This window comes from Grammomys surdaster, unplaced genomic scaffold (genome assembly GCF_004785775.1).
Source record: "Grammomys surdaster isolate TR1022 unplaced genomic scaffold, NIH_TR_1.0 230, whole genome shotgun sequence".
Classification (NCBI taxonomy): domain Eukaryota; kingdom Metazoa; phylum Chordata; class Mammalia; order Rodentia; family Muridae; genus Grammomys; species Grammomys surdaster.
Window position 1 is genome coordinate 818,565 of NW_021604675.1, and position 18,466 is coordinate 837,030.

Genomic DNA, 18,466 nt, shown 5'->3' on the forward strand with positions numbered 1-18,466 from the left:
CTCTCATCTCCTAGCTCCTCCTCTCCTTCTCCTCCTCTTCTCCTTACCCCTCCTCTTCCTCTCCTTACTCCTCCCACCTTAGCTCCTCCTACATATCACCCTTCTTATTAAAATAAAACTTTTCTCTTAAAATACAATTAGAGCACAACTATACCAATTTGTATCAGTAAGGTACAAGATAGACCTAATACTCAGTCCATCATTTTGTTGACTATCCAGAACCTCTGTCATCTCTCCTAACTAAAAGACTTGGTTCTGAACCTGGCTTTTTTCTTGGCTTTAGAATGAATGTCAGCTGAAAAACATCCTCTCAAATCTTTTCTCTCAAAGTAAACAGCCGGGATTGGCTATGAGACTATAAGTCTTCAACCCCGTCAGAAATCCAGAATGACTGAATTAGCTGAAATTGTGGGAAGCACAAAGCATAGCTTCTAAAACTTAGCCAATTTATAGAGACTGCTGAACACTTGAACAGTCCCTATACTACAAAATGTTGAAGCATCCAATCTTCAGCCTTCTGGCCTAGGATCATCTGACAGACCTAGTGATGAAGAATTATTAAGGGCTGATTACTCTCTTTTGGCAGATATAATCAGTAGACTATTCTGCAAGTGTGTCCTTTTCTGGACAGTAATTTGTCTGAAGATAAATAGAGGCAATTCTTGCCTAGTGGCTGTATCACCACAACTGGAGAAACTAAAAAATATGCTAAATTTCTTCTTAGAATCTAAGACAAGAAGCTGTCAGGAGCATACAGGTCTCTAATCAAAATGAACATTAATACAAAAATGTTTATAATGTCAATTCTGTGGATTTCTGACGTTTTGAAAACCAACTATCCATGTAAGGTAATCTGGACTGTTGTCTGTTAACTCCTCTCACCTATTACTAAATAAAATATAGAAAATACCATGACAATAAACTCAGAGCTGTGAATTTCCTATAGGCCCTTAACTCACAGGCTAACCATCTCAAGTCAGTTAAAAACTTTCAAAAAAGACTGGGTCTAAGCCTTGTATTCCTAAATGTGTTATACAGGCACAATGACTATGAGAGTAACAATATTAATCTCACTTTTATATCAATAAGAAACTCATACGAATGAAAATCTTAAATTTTAAATCAAAGTAAATTTTGTACCATTTAAGAAATTATTACTTCAGCTGAATAACAATTATACAGATTACTACCAATAGGTTATGGCTATGCAATAAATCTTAGCTATTCCTCCATGTTCCAACAAAACCACTACTTTTCCCTAGAAAGACAGCCCAATATTAACCACCTCAGTCCCCAAGCCCAGGGAATAGGGACACCAACTCTTCATTAAGTTCTCCAAGATGATTATAGGCATTGAGGTATTAGAAGAGGGGCAGGGAGAAGGGCAAATTGATAAGCCTCTGGCCTCTGTGTCTTCACTGCATCTAGCTGAAATTCTAAGACATCAGAGGTTTGAGCAAGTCTGCTCAGCTTGCTTGATGAGTAGATACACCAAAGCTGTGTATTCTGCAATAAACAATTCTCAAAACAAATTTTAGTATCAAGATAATTTTTTGTTTGAATTTTGGATTCTAGTCTTCTGGCGGCCTGCCTATGTCATTTCTGATCCATATAATTCTGGGACTTTCTATGAGTGTGTGCTCTCATCATCCTCCCATTCCCGCCTCCCTGCTCTCAAATTCCCCAACACTAGGGAATCCAAACTTTCAGGCACCAAGGCCTTCTACTTCCTCTGATACCTGACAAGACCACCCTCAACTACCTATACAGGTGGAGTCATGAGTTCCTCCATTTGTGTTCTTGGGCTGGAGGTTTTAGAATGGCTACTCCAGCTTGTTTCTTAGGACCATTTGCTTTCAAAATTGTTTTCCAGACTTTTACTCTAAGGTAGTGTCTGTCTTTGCCACTGAAGTGGGTTTCCTGTACCCAGCAAAATGCTAGGTCCTGTTTACATATCCAGTCCGTTAGCCTATGTCTTTTTATTGGGAAATTGAATCCATTAATGTTAAGAGATATTAAGAAACAGTGATTGTTGCTTCCTTCCTATTATTTTTGTTATTAGAGGTGGAATTATCTTTGTGTGGCTATCTTCTCTTGGATTTGTTGGAAGAGGATTACTTTCTTGCTCTCTCTAGGGTATAATTTCCCTCCTTGTATTGGAGCTTTCCCGCTATTATTCTTTGTAATGCTGGGTTTGTGGAAAGATATTATGTAAATTTGGTTTTGTCATGGAATAACTTGGTTTCTCCATCTATGGTAATTGAGTGTTTTGCTGGGTATAGTAGCCTGGGCTGGCATTTGTGTTCTCTTAGAGTCTGTATGACATCTGTCCAGGATCTTCTCCCTTTTATATTATCTGGTGAGAAGTCTGGTGTAATTCTAATAGGTCTGCCTTTGTATGTTACTTCACCTTTTTCCCTTACTGCAATTAGTATTCTTTCTTTGTTTTCTACATTTGGTGTTTTGATTATTAAGTGAAGGGAGATGTTTCTTTTCTGGTCTAGTTTATTTGATGTTCTGTAGGCTTCTTGTATGTTTATGGGAATTTCATTCTTTAGATTAAGGAAGTTTTCTTCTATAATTTTCTTAAAGATACCTATTGGCCTTTAAGTGGGGAATCTTCACTCTATTGTATACCTATTATCCTTAGGTTTGGTCTTCTCATTGTGTGCTGGATTTCCTGGATGTTTTGTGTTAAGAATTTTTGCATTTTGCATTTTCTTTGACGGTTGTGTCAATATTTTCTATGGTATCTTATGCTCCTGAGTTTCTCTCTTCTATCTCTTATATTCCATTGGTGATGCTTGCATCTATGACTCCTGATTTTCTTCCTAGTTTTTCTATCTCCAGAGTAGTCTCCCTTTGTGGTTTCTTTATTGTTTCTACTTCCATTTTTATGTCACAGATGGATTTGTTCAATTCCTTCACCTGTTTGGTTGTCTTCTCTTGTAATTAAGGGATTTTTGTGTTTCTTCTTTAAGGGCTTCTACCTGTTTACCTGTGTTCTCCTCAAATTCTTTGAGAGTGTTATTTAAGTCCTTCGTAATGTCCTCTATCATCATTATTAGAAGTGATTTTAAATTTGAATCTTGCTTTCCTGATGATATGTGGAATTCAGGACATTCTAGTGTCGGAGAACTAGGTTTGAACGCTGTCAGGTACCCCTGGGTTGCTGATGTTTATGCTCTTGGGCTTGCCTTTCGCCATCTGGATCTCCTTAGTCCTACTTGCCTCTCACTGGAGACTGTCTTTCCTTTTATCTTGGTTGTTTCAGAACTGTGTGTGGTAGGTGTTACTACTAGGGTTAGAGCTTGGGCCCAACATCTGCTCAGTGCTTGGGCTCAGACAGGAAGAACCAGACAGCACAGAACCTGTGCTCTGGGCCAGGAGTGAATTCCTGGGTCCCAGTAGGTCCCAGTTACTTCCTGTTTGGGATGGGTGTTGCTGTCTCCTTACATAAAACACTGCCCAGGTTAGAGCTCCTAGGAGGCCCGTTTCCTCTGGCTTTTGTGAGGTTGGTTTTGTGAGCTGCTGCCTGGGATCTGCTCAGACCAGAAGGACCAGGACTCCTGTTTTATAAAGATCTTATATATGCCTATATCATGAAATGTGTTTTATGTGTTAAATTCTAGAAGTGTCACTATTTCAAGTCTTGTTTTAATGGTAAGATCTATTATGAAGTAGCTTTGTCTATGTGCAATGTGAAAGATGTGCTAATTTTCTTCATCTGCATGTGTATAGCTAGTTTTCATAGCCCTATTCAAAAAGCTATCTTATTTCTAATGTATGTTTTTCACACATTTGTTACAAGTTAGGTGGCTATGACTGTGTACTTATTTCTGTATTTTGATCATGTTATTTTTATACTATGGCAAGGTAGTATAATTTAAGATCAGATATTTTGATATGTCTACTACTCTCTTTTTTGTAATTCCTTTGTTTCTTTAATCACTATAAAAATGAAAAGAGTTATTAATATGTTTTGATCCACTCTAACTCTCTAAATTTTTCTTGCAACTATCCTGAAATTAAATGTCCGAAGAACACCAATAACACATTATACTGTCCTTTATGTCTTTGGCATAATTTCTACATAGATAAAGTATACTAAATGATCTTGAATGAAACTTCTAAAACTGAAAATCTAGGAATTACTCCACACTTGTATTATTTTATAGTTTATAGTATTCAAAGAAGAATTTAGAATATGGTAACATGTAGTACATTTGCAATAATAATCTTAAGAAAATAGATCATTTGAAATCCATTACTTACTTTTTACAATTGAAAAAACACTAGATTGACATAATGCTACAACATAATATTGCAATTGTATGAAATCACTGAAAACACATAATAGATAGAATGTGGCTCTTGGAAACTGACTATTTTAATTTGTGGATTTGAAATTACTAGAGGATATTTTTGTATTTTAGCAAGCCAAAGTAAAGTAAGTCCTATGAAGATAACTTTCTACTCATAAAGTGTAAGCAATTTTTCATTTTACACATTTATATTTTCTTGTTTAGTTTTAATTTAATGAAAATATTTTTATAATCGAGTATCATATAACTATTGTTATAACTCCTGAAAAGTGATTCAATATTTTTTATTCTTTTTGATATGCACTCTTAAAAAGACTGTGTGATGCTGTATTTCCCATTTAAAATACTGTAAATTTAGGTTGTATTTGATACCAAGGAGAAGATTATTGCTTGAATATTTAAAATATAAAAAAATATTTTATATATAGTTTGTAAGAATAATTGTCTTCATACTTTGATAAAAAGGACAGTGACTTATTCTGTAATGATTTAGCTTTGTTGTCACAAATATTGAATGAAGCATTATGGCATGATTTTTGAACTTATCAAAGAATATTTGGTAAGAAATTTAGATGATTTTCCTTCCACAATTGCCTTTAATTTATGACTTCCCTCATTTTGAAGCCTTATTTCATTGTCTAACTTAACTTTAACTCCTAGCTTCTAGATCACTTTCAGCCCTAAAACTACTTACAATTGTTTATAATCATGCAGTAGCTCACTTAGACATAAAGTAAATGAGATCAGAGCATTAACCAGAAACTTTAACTTAATACCATACACTTCATATTTTCATTTTATTTTTTTCTAACAATAGTAATTTTAAGAATCATGGAAATACCATCTTTCATTCAAACAATTTTAAGAAAATAATGAATATCATGATATTTGAGTTATATCAATCTACATTGACAGAAGAGGACTCAGAGCAAGCCATTTCAAAAATTTCTTGTTTGAGTTAATTTATTACTGGAAGAGGAAAATTTTTTAGATTGGGTAGTATGAAAATTGAGTCTAGATAAGTTTTTTTTTTCTTTCTCTCTCTCAGGGGCATCCTGTGAGTTTTCAGATGTTTAAAAAACATCTTTCAACAAGGTGCTAGCAGCAATCCAAGTTGTTACAGCCAATAAATTTACTTAATATTGCCTGGTGCCCATGAAGTATAAAATGACCACTCATTTAGGTAAATTAACCACTGGCTTAGAGACAATTATTTTCATTAGTCAGGCAGTATACTAATAGTCTTTGGTCCCAGTCATCCTTAATCATATTAAGAGCCAACAGAAAATGTCTTAATCCTGTTATGGAGATTTATATTCTTCCCAGGAAAGAGATTTGACAATTCATCTCATAAAAAAGTTCTAATCTAGAAGGATCTGAGATAATTCTATCAATATTTCTGAGAAAAATAATGTTCATGCAAAAATTGTGGAAAAAAGCATCACATAATACCCAATTTGATGTGTAAATTTCAACCTTGGAATATAATTAACAGTGATACTAAGGGCAAAAACTAACATATTCAATATGGCATTGCAATATATTATTAGGCTTAATTTTACTTGAAGTTAGAGTGAAAGAGTTGCATTCTTTCACCTATGCATATAGACTGAAAAGGGAAATGGTAGAAGTTAAGTATTCCTAGATTCAGTGTTCCGTGTGCTCATAGTATACAGGTGAAGGTAACCAAAAAATTCAAATTGTTATCCAACTGAATTTTTCTATTGCGAATTTCCTAAAAATGACATTATACAATTTAACAGTGTTCCTTGGCTTCTTTTTTTATTTATATTGATCATTTTATTTATTTACATTTCAAATGTTATCCCTCTTCCCAGATTCCCCTCCAAAAATCCCCTATCCCCTCCCCCTCTCCCTGTATTTATGAGGTGTTCCTTGACCAGCCCACCCACTCCTGCCTCAGCACCCTAGCATTCCTCTACTTTGGGATCATCAAGCCTCCACAGGATTGAAAGGCTTCCCTCCTACGGCTGCCAGATAAGGGCATCCTCTGCCACATATGCAGCTGTGGTTCAAAGCTCAGGCGGGGCACGGGTGGGGTTGGTGTGCACCCATGCCCTGCAGCTGACTCTGTCCCAGGACTGACTCCGTCCTGGGAACCATGCGTCAGTCGGCGGGACCTTGGACTCCACTGCACTCTCTGCTGATGGTTCGATCTCACCAGTGTCATGCGGGTGAGCAGTCCGCACTCTGCAGGCAGCTGCAGGCAGCTGCAAGGTCTTGTTGCAGTGGCGCAGAGAAGGAGGGGGTGCCCGGAGCAGGGACGGGTCAGCCCATGAAGGCTCAGGTGCACTGACTGCCGCTGTTAGAGAGCACAGGGAGCCCCATGGGCTGCTGGAACAGGGAGAGTGCCCTGCTGACCACTGCAGCAAGGAGCGCAGGGAGGGCAGGGAGGCTTTCCCCTGCTCAAGTTTCCCACTTACACAAAGAGAGTCCAGAGTCCAGGAAACACGTGGAATTGAAGACATGGAGATTTTATTGACCATGATGATGTATCTGAATGGTGTGCTCTCCCACAAAATACCAGGAGGGGCTTGCTTATACTAGAAAGAGGAGGGCCTTGGGAGGTGACTATGCCCCAGCCTTTAGGTAATTTATTAATGTGTAAATCTTGAGGCAGAGACCTACTAGCCATGTACTCTACCTGTATCTTATGTGGCTCACTGCATGTTAGGTCTCTGGGTTCTGGGGGTGTGGCCAAACACCCCAGGATTTCTACAGCCTGACATCCCACCCTGATTTCTTTCATAAAAAGAGGGGTATCTCTGAAGGTGTAGGAGATATATGTAGGCCACATGTGGGGATGTCATTCTCATGTGACAAATGACTGTCGGTCTCTCTGTGGGAGAGACTGTGGAGGGCTGAAGCTGAGAGAGCCAGAGGCCTGGGAAAAGTTCGAATTGCCTTCCATTCCAGTGGGTATCCCCAGGGTGCTAGGGTTCTAGAGCTCTTCTACCAGGCTTTCTGGCCTTTTCTTATAGTTCGCCACCCACAATTCTCTCTTTTAGGAGAGGTATCATCTGTAGTGAAAATTTTGGATGAGAAAGTCAAAAGAAAACATCACACAGGCCGGGGGGTGTACCATAACCAAGCCAAGGGTAATGGGAATTGAGGGTTGGGTTGGGAAAGCAAGGAGTCATTGAATCAATTAAATACATATTGTACAAATTGAGAGTAATGACATCTGATTAATCTAAATAGACATTATGATTTCCTCATTAACATCCCACTTCAGCTATGGGACTTTGGCAAGAGTTCATCTGTAGCTGGAAGGTCTGGGTTTGTGTTCCATCTCAGCATGTGTTTCTGTGTCTTAGGGTACATTTCTGGGTCTTCAGTCAGACGAGATGACTGGGAGAAGCAGTTTGGCAGGTTCCAGGAGGTGGAGCTGTCTTGGCTGGATCTGTGGGTATAATCACAGGGAAGCAGCAGGGAGATGTCTGGAAAGCCTGGATATCGAGCATTAAATTACTCCTGGAAAGGCAAAGGTGTTTGAGGAAATTGGATGGCTGAAGGAGAAAACATTGTGTTAATAGTATCTGAAATAGGCATCCACAGTTTGTCTATGAAAGGAAATTAGTTGTTAATTAAAAGCTGAAGGATGGTGATCAGCATGTTGATTTACCCTTTGGAAGTAGATTTAGATGACTTTCGAACCTTGAAGAAATTTTAAAAGTTGAAGAAAGTGTTGGACATATATAATGAGTATTAGAGAGAAAAGAAAATATTAAAGCAAAAGGCGAAAAATTTTTGGTTGAAAATCACGACGGTTGTTGTTTTATAGGTTCCTGTTAGGGAAAAACGGAAGCATTTAAATAAAAGCAAGAAAATTTTGGGTTGAGGAGCACAAATGTTACTGTAGGTATTCCTGTTTGGGAGAAAACTATTAATGAAGGGCCTAAAAGCAGTGAGGGAGGGGCCTGCTAGAAGCCAGGGCATTTCCCCCTTTGTTTTTCTTAGAGAAAGAGAAGAAAGGCCAATTTTGAAGAAAAGCTCAAAGCGAGAAACATAGGTGGTTTGGTAGGAGAGTCAGAAGGAGTAAAATTCTGTGTCAAGTTCTGAGCCATGGGAGGAAGACACCTAGAGGCTAGCATAGAGCCAGCAGCTCTTGGGAGAAGCTGGCAGGCAGTGCTCAGTTGGAGGGGGAGGGGAAAACCTCTGCTTATTTTTTGGGGAGGAGGGGTAAAGAATGGAGATTAAGGAGTCTCTTCCATCTTGTAGAGAGCACGTGGAGAGAGAAACCTAGTCTTTTGAATTAGTCAGGAGTTAGACTGTAGTTAACAATTAGAGAAAAGACGTTAGTCAGGAACACAAGAAGGAAAGAGAGAGCGGAGGTGGAGGATGGAGATATAATTCACTGTTTTCGCAGGAGCCAGCGGGGAGCTCTTTTGGAGCTGGCTCTGCACACATTTTCCACCACTAACCAGGGGGAAGATGATGGCCTGTGCGCCTCAGGAGCATATGGGCATGAGGTTGTCCACCTCTTCTGTCTGGAGCAGATGTCTCAGGGAGGCAGAGATCACCACAGTGGAGCAGAAGTGGGTGCAGAAAACTTGGTATTCGGGTGGGAATGAACTCAACCAGATTTTAGCAGGCATGGGCACAAGACTCTTGAATGTACAATCTCTGCTCTTGGCCCCAAACGCCACGGGTAAGTGAGCGCAGCAGGACAGAGACCGTGGGGGCGCGTGGCTTTGTGCTTGCACAAGCCAGCATGCCGATATTGACCTCTATTCTGAGGGTCTATGGACGCGCAGCAGAATAGAGGCAAGAGAACGCACACACAGTGTGTGCTGGGTAAACAGGAGAGTCTAGACACTGCGCCCTGTTGGAAGTGGCTCGTTCATTATTGAAGACTGTATGTGTCGTGTCCCACATTGGCGCCAGCTGTGATTAAAAACTTGCAGGGGGTGCGGGTGGGGTTGGTGCTCCCTGCAGCCGACTCTGTCCTGGGAACCGCGTTTACAGCGGAGAGAGGGAGCCCCGCAGACAGCTAGGACATGGAGAGCAGGGGCCTAGCTTATCCTGCAGCCATGGCTGAGTTCCCGCTGGAGCAGGGAGAGCCGGGAGGGCGGGGAGACTTTCCCCTGCTCAAGTTTCCCACTTACACAAAGAGAGTTCAGAGTCCCAGGAGAAATGTGGAATTGAAGACATCTAGATTTTGTTGACCATGAGGATGTATCTGAATGGCATGCTCTCCCACAAAATACCAGGAGGGGCTTGCTTATACTGGAAAGAGGAGGGGCTTGGGAGGTGACTATGCCCCGGCCTTTAGGTAATTTATTAATATGTAAATCTTGAGGCAGAGACCTGTTAGCCATGCCCTCTACCTATGTCTTACATGACCTACTGCATGTTAGGTCACTGGGTTCTGGGGGTGTGGCCAAACACCCCAGGATTTCTACAGCCCCACATGTAACTGGAGCCATGTGTCCCTAGATGTGTACTTTGGTTGGTGGTTTAGTCCCTGGGAGCTCTGTGGGATCTTGTTGGTTGCTACTGTTGCTCTTCCTATGAGGTTGCAAATCCCGTCACTCCTTGCCCTATCCATTGCCCTATCCTCCATTGCTGTGCTCAGTTCAATGTTGGGCTGCCTGCATCTGCATTAGTATTGGTCAGGCTCTGCCAGCTATATCAGGTGCCTGTCAGAAAGCTCTTCATGGCATCAGCAATAATGTCTGGATTTGGTATCTCTAGATGGGATGGATCCTTGTGTGCGACAGTCTCTGGATGGCCTTTCCTTCACTCTCAGCTCCACTCTTTGCAACTTCATTACTTTTTGACAGTAGAAATTCTTGGATTCATATTTTTGAGGTGGGTGGATGGCCTCAACCCTCAACCGGGGGCTGTGTCTATCTGCTGGATATGGTCTCTACAGATTCTCTCTCCCCTTTGTTGGTTATTTTGGCTAATTGCCTTCCTGTGGGGTCCTGGAAATATCTTGAGTCCCTGGCATCTGGGATTTTCTAGTGGCTACCACCAGTTCCCCAATCCCCCACTGCTACACACCTCCTTTCAAAATCCTGATCCTCTCTACTTCTCCTCCAGCTCCTCCCTTATCTGAACCAGATCCCTTTAACTCCCCTTCCTCTCTTCCTCCCAGATCCCTCTCTCCCTCTACTTACTGAGATTATTTTCTCCCTCCTTCTGAGTAGGACTACACAGCTTGAATTCTTTTTAAAATTCTGTTTAGATTACTGAGCAATTAAATTCATTTCAATGTAGTTATGTACCAATTTTACTTTACAGTAATTAATGATCCTGTGAATGAAGACAGTAGACTTTTATCAATTATTTTATATAAAATATACAAAACTTCTTCTAAAGCAAAGAAGTCCTCATTTGTATAAGTACCTTTTTCTATTTCATTTGATTAATCTAACATGTTTCTATAATATTTATTCAATTTGCTTGAAATATATAACCATGCAATATATCATGATATCAATGACAGTGAGTTATAGTAAGGGATTATATGTACATTTTAAAATATGATAGAAACAAGATCATAGAAAATTATGTGATACAGTAGATCAGAAAATATCAAAATCCTCTGACTACAGTAAAGTTACATGTTTCTGTTTTCACTTAGAAAAGTGTGTGTATGCGTCTATAAAAGTCATGATGTGTTCTTTACTGTGAGTTATAGTCAAAACCTGTAAAATAAATGTATGGTAATATAAGAAAGAATGCTTGGCAAGGTGTTGTGTGGCTTTTTATTTTTAATTGATGAAGTCTAGACCATATGGATAGGAGACAGTTACAGTCTTGGGAAATACATGAAACTCTCCACTGTTGCAGAAGTAGGAAATAATATGCAAAATGAGACTATTCCACAATGGAGTCACATATGCTGTGTATGTAGAACTCCAAAGAGGCAGATTTTTTTTGAGTCAGTACTTTTCTTGTGTGTTAATTTTTAGTATTGCAGCTGTGGTACTGTAAGTAACCACTCACTCTTATTCCATTAAGTAACCAATACACTCAAAAATGGTTCAAGGGTTCAAGTTAGACTTTAGTTGATTGTTTTTTGGACTCCTCTTGACCCCACATCTGAGGTAAATAAAAATTTGTGTTTTCCCCTCCAAAGGTCACAAAACATAGTACCACAATGAATTTTAAATTGCCATATTTTAACATTTAAAACATGAGAAAACTATATTTTAGAATGTAGATGTAGAGGCCTTGCTGTCTAATCTTTCTAAAGGAAATGCTAGTAGGCAAACAAGTTAATATTTTAAGTGAGACAAAAGCTAAAATGTATTATATTTTATATTACTTTACATGTAATTCTCTGTGCTGTAAAATAAGCAAAGCAATAAGAAAATTGTATTAATACTTTAATTGGTACATGAAAATGTAAAGATAGAATGGAATACATCATCAAAATATCTAAAAGTAAGAACAATGAATAATTTTAAATATCTAATATTTTTATCATCATTATTTTATATTGTTCAGTATCTTTTAGATAACATCCAGTATAAATGCATCACTATAGTGGAGATTCCAATGTCTTAATACAATTGAGAAAGCCTTATTAGAACATTATTAATTTTATTCAACTTGTGTTTTTATTTAAATTTCTAGGCTAACTAAACTTACAAACATTTTAATTTATTGGTGAGACATTAATCCTTCTATGATTTTCTAGGCTATAGTCATTATTTACAAGCAAGTAAATTCATTTCACAATATTTTTCATATTGCTTTGGTTTGTAGCAACAGTAATATAGCTAGTTTATCAAATATTTCATGGAATAAATCCATGGAAAATCTTCTAAATTGATGATTATTGTAGAAACAGATTTTTGTATGAGCAAAAATCATATACATTATTAAAATACACAGAAGATACGATAATGGTCTCTAGAAATGACAACTTTGTCCCACTCTTAAAACTGTCAAAATCAACACTGAAACCAGAATCAATAAATGTTAATTTTTTAGAAGAAAAATATGAAGATACATATAACCTCATACCTAATGCCTGTGTCTCATTAATTTTATAATTAACAGTTGTTACATATAGAAGTTGAGGCAAGTAAATAAGCAAGCAATCAAACAAATAAAAAGAGCACAAACTAAATTAGCTAGCATAGGTAAAAGTGGTACTGTCATTTGACACTCTAGTGTTTTTTTGTTTTTTTTTTTTTTGTTTTTTAATTTCAATGCACTATAATGCCTTCAGGCCCATAACGGAAAATTTTGCATGGTACTGAAATGTACAAAAAAAGATATAATGAAAGTATTGATTTTACAGTTTTTGGTTTTTGTTCCAGTCCTAGCTGCATTCAGCATGTGATACAAAATGGGAGATTAAAGAATTAGGTACTGTAGATGTCACTTAATGTGAAAGATCAAGGTTCTTTTGAAAAAGGGATAGAAGAGTATCATGAACATCTTTGTAAACAGTATTATTAGCTGCATACCTTCACCTATTTTAAATCAGCCATTCTAGCACTTAGGAGCTATTTGTTTGAAAAAAAGTTTTCAAAATCTATAAAGTGGGGCTGAAAAAATGACTCAGTAGTTAAAAGCACTTGTATCTTTTTGTTTGCTTGTTTTTGGCTAGTTTTGTTTTTTATGTTTTCTTTCTTTGTTCATGTTTTTTTTTAAGATGTGTGACAAGTTAGAGTCCAGCATAGCAAGGTAGTGCATAATCATTCATAACTCCAGATCTAGGGGACCCAATGCCCTCTTCTAGCCTGTGTTGGCAAGAAGCAAACACTTTGTTTGCTTACATTTACACAAACTACTAAAACACATAAAAACAAAAACTTTAAAATGCCCCCCCTGATACATAGGATAGATCATTCTCCTGTTTATTTTTAATTGAATAGTTTTTTTATTTACATTTCAGATGTTATCCCCTTTCCCACCTTCCCCAAGAACCCCATCTTATGCCCCATCTGCCTGCTTCTATGAAGATAGTTCTCCATCCACCTACGTACTCCTGCCTTTCTGCCCTGGCATTTCCCTATACAGGAACATCAGGCCTTCACAGAACCAAGGGCCTCTCCTCCCATAGATGTCTCACAAGGCCATCCTCTGCTACATATGCAGCTGGAACCATGGGTCCCTGCATGTGTACTCTTTGGTTGATGGTTTAGTCCCTGGGAGCTCTGGGAGTTCTGGTTGGTTGATTTTATTTTTCTTCCTATGGGGTGGCAAAACCGTTGAGCTCTTATAGTCCTTTCTCTAACTCCTCCCTGTGTTCAGTTTAATAGTTGGCTGTGAGAATTTCCCTCTGAATTTGTCAGACACTGACAGAGTCTCTCAGGACACAGTTATATCAGGTTCCTGTCAACATGCACTTCTTGGCAGCCACAGTAGTGTCTGGGTTTGGTAACTGTATATGGGATGGATCCCCAGTTAGGGCAGTCTCTGGATGGCCTTTTATTCAATCTCTGCTCCAGACTTTGTCTCCATATTTCCTCCCATGAGTATTTACTTTCCCTTTTTAGGAAGGACTGAAGCATACACACTTTTGTCTTCCTTCTTCTTGAGCTTCATGTGGTCTGTGAATTGTATCTTGGATATTTAGAGCTTTTGAGCTAATATCCACTTATCAGTGAGTGCATACAATATGCATTCTTTTGTGACTGGGTTACCTCTCTCAGGATGATATTGTCTAGATCCATACATTTGCCTAAGAATTTCAAGAAGTCATTGTTTTTAATAGCTTAGTAGTACTTCATTCTATAAATGTACCACATTTTCTGTATCCATTCCTCTGTTGAAGGACATCTGGGTTCTCTCCAGCTTATGGCTATTATAAATAAGGCTGTTATACACGTGGTGGAGCATGTGCCCTTGTTATATGTTGGAGCATCTTTGGGGCATATGCCCAAGAATGGTATAGCTGGATCCTCAAGTAATACTATGTCCAATTCTCTGAGGAACTACCAGACTGATTTCTAGAGTGGTTGTACCAGCTTACAATCCCACCAACAATGAAGAAGTGTTCTTCTTTTTCCATATCCCCACCAGCATCTGCTGCTTTTGATCTTGGCCATTCTGACTGGTGTGAGGTGGAATCACAGGCTTGGTTTGATTTACATTTCCTTGATGACTAAAGATGACAAACATTTCTTTATGTGCTTCTCGGCCATAAGATATTACTTAGTTGAGAATTCTTTCTTTAGCTCTGTACCCCAATTTTTAATAGGATTATTTGCTTCTCTGGAGTCTTACTTGAGTTCTTTGTATATATTGGATATTAGCCCTCTATCAGATGTTGGATTAGTAAAGATATTTCCTAATGTGTTGGTTGCTGTTTTGTCCTATTAATGTTGTCCTTTCTCTTATAGAAGCTTTGCAATTTTATGAGATTACATTTGTCTATTGTTGATCTTAGAGCTTAAGCCATTGGTATTCTGTTCTGGAAAAATATCCCTGTGCCTCCATTGGTATTCTGTTCTGGAAAAATTTCCCTGTGCCTTTGTGTTTGAGGCTCTCACCTACCTTCACTTCTATTAGTTTCAGGACTTATGGTTTTATGTGGAGGCCCTTGATCTACTTGGATTTGAACTTTACTACATAACATTACTCGTCCCCGTTTTTTTCTTTATTACAAATTAGCCCATCTGTCATTTGTGAGTACTGTTTCCCTCTGTATATTTCAGTAGTAGAAAGTGACTTATAACATTTTAGAAAGTTTCTCGTCACTAAACAAGAAAAGAAAGAAGCAGAATTTAATTCCTATTGAATACCTAGATAGAAGATATAGGATAACCTGAACATGTTGATTATTGATAATCTTGGAAAATGATATGGTGAATGAATTTTGCATTAACTATCTTCATGAATAGGGTAAAGCAGATAGTTATTTACCCAGATAAAATTTAGGATATATTATTTTCATCTCTCATAGTATATACTAATTTGATACAATATGTACTTTAAATATATCATAAAATTTGTTTTCAATAATCGTCTATAAATTGAATAGATATTTTTCTTGTTTTCTTGAGAAGTCCATGCATAGATAAATATAATCTTATTATATATTTTTTTTTCTTTTCCTCCTCCCTGCATATCTCATGCCCCTTTGTTTGCTCTCAAATTTGTGCTTTTATCATCTATTGTGTGTATTGTTTATATGGATGATATAGATATAGGTGTAGGTATCGATATAGATTTTGTGAGGGTGTGTGTGTGTGTGTGTAATTGATTGAGTTCCATTAATGTTATCTGTGTATACTTAGGTGTAGGTCTGACCAATTCGACATAAGCAACTTATCAGGTAAATTATATCTAAAAAATTTATTCTACTTGTCTCAGCAGTCATCTACTCCCTGTCACTTTTCTATTAAGGGTGAGCATTATGTACCCTTCTTCCATTGATGTTGGAACTGTATGAGTTTGCACAGGTAACCATATTTTGGAGAGTTCATAGATGCAATATTTCTGTCCTGTTGAGAAGACACTGTCCTTCCGGTCCTGAGTCTCTTACAATCTTTCCATTCCTTATTCTGTGATGGTTCCTTAGCCTCAAATATGTAAGGATTGTGTTATAGATGTCTGATTTAGGGATGGACAATCTAACAGTCACTTATTTGTTGTGTTTTGACAAATTGTGTTTCTCTGTAATAACCTCTGCCTTATGCAAAAAGAACATTGTTGATCAAGTGTTAAATCTGTATTTATCCACAAAAATAAGTATGGAAAAGGCAATTAGATACTGTATTATTTTAAATAGCAAAATATTAATTACTTGTTCTCCTTTTACCACCTACAAAACCCTGACTAGGTTTCTACTAATAATCATTAATTCCTTCTTAGTGAGCATGCCTTAAGTCGAATCAGACACCTGTTAGATACCTTCCAGATATTAATGCCATTATTATACCATTTTGGCATATCTTGCTAGCCATCATATTATAAGTCTCATAATTTTACATATGGGTAGGACTGTTGATATCTGCAATTACCATAATATATCCTCGATATAGTTTTGCCTACCTCTTGTTATCTAGGTGGAACAATAATGTCAATATTAGGTGATGTCAATGCAGAACATGTTCTCATTTTATTAAAGAAATGGGATTTCACTTTGACTGCAGAATGAATATTCTTTGCAAAGACTTTATTTGACACCATGAACACATTTGCTGCTGAGTCTTTTAAATCATGAAACATTTGAGTGTTAGAATGATTATCTAAGTGACATTGGTTGTTGTGAGGCTCACAGTTATTTTTCAGGCCCATCCACACCTCTGATTAGGGAGTGACAGCTTATATAATGTTCATTTCAAGCAGTGATGAGATTCCTTCCTTGTTTATATCCCCAGGTCAAGTCTTTCAGCTTGACAAATAAGGAGCTCAAGAAGAACTTAACAACTTCTTTTGTACAGTCTTCCTTCAAATTTCAGTTTCCTTATAGATTAAAATTTCTATAAGAAGCAAAGAAGTATCAAACCATACCAAAGTAAGTTATCTTTATATAGGTATAATCTTTATTATTTGCCATACCATTGTTTCAGTGTTAATCCCCTATGTCAGCACAGCCATAGAATCTTGGTGCTGACAAAACTTGTTAAAAGTATCTAATATTTGTTATCCTTTAGACAGTTGTATTTTCATCCTTCTTGCCCAAATTTATCTATCTTCCCACATTTCCTGTATTTTAAACATGATCTAACACTGAGTATGACCAACAACAAAGATCTCCTTACTTTGATTTTCACATTCCTATTTTCATGTGTTTTTTCAAAGCCATTCTCTAGCGTGTTACCTCAAGAGTTATATGTAAATAGAGACATTTCCTAAGGACATTTTATCATCTTTATATGAATTTCTTTTACAACTTCTTTTATTTATTCTAACCAGCTATTCAGTCATCTGTTTTTTGATTTGGAGAAATAAACTTCTTATAAACTATAGAAATCAAGACAATAGAAATAAAACAGTGGACAAAATAGGGTGTAATCCAGAACATATATTTGAAAGTGATATTTATCATCTTAAAAGACACTGTGTCTCAGATTTGATTCAAGTTGTCATGAATTTTACACAGAGACAATACATCCTTTTATGTTATTTTTACCACTTTCCTCTACTCTTCTTAGTTCTGACCACTGGAGAATAATTCTCCTTACTTTCTCAGTAGGTAGTAATTTTATTTAAGTGTAATTATACCTATTTGTACCAGTATGACACTTGGACTCCATCCAGATGACCCAGGAGACAAAATTAGAACCAGGCAGCTGTGAAGTCAGAAAATAATGTGAATGATTGAAATGTTTGAAACATACTATTTCATGATGTAGGAGAGAGCCAATGGCTTGAGTGTCATGTTATACCAGTCTTTTTTTCTAGACATAGAATTTCTCTGAATCCCTATGCTTTTAGAAAAATGTGTTTATTCAGTTTCTCATTTAAATTCCCATTGATTATTTAAAAATAGAATTCCATGTTCATTTCTATCAAGGTAATATGTATGGGTCTCCATATCCCCTATGACTAGCCTTCTATTGGTAACATCAAGCACAAGTAAGAGCATAATAATATCAAAACCAAGAAAGTGAAAATCAGTAAATACAAAGGAACATTAATCCAGTATCATAGTTTCTCTGGCAAGAGATCACATGCAAAGACCTAGGTCTGTATGATCCAACTGAAATGAAGATATGCCCTGTACCTTTAATCCTTCTGGATGTAATACAGACATACCTTTAAGACACCACTTTTATTATAAACAATGATGTCTAATTGAAAGACAGACAAAATGACAAATCAGAGAAAGATTTGACAGAATGAATCAGAGATAGGATAGACCCAACACTCAACAGAACAGACAGACAGAAAAGAGAAGCTACTTAAGAGCAGTTCAGGGAGAAAAAAAGGTTGAATCAGTTCAGTCAGTGCAGTCTATGTAGTGCAACAGAGTTCAGATGAACTCTTTCATGATTTCTGTTCAGTTTGTGCAGTTCATGCATTGCAGGTCAGCAATGGCAGGTGAAGAAAAAAAATAAGAAAAAGCCAGAAGGTAAGAAACAAAAATGCCAGAGTTCAGGAAGAACTGGAAAGGGTGAGCTTATTCACAGTAACCTTCTGAGAAGACAATAACATCTGCTGAAAAGAAGTTTCTTTTACAGACAAAAACAACCACTATC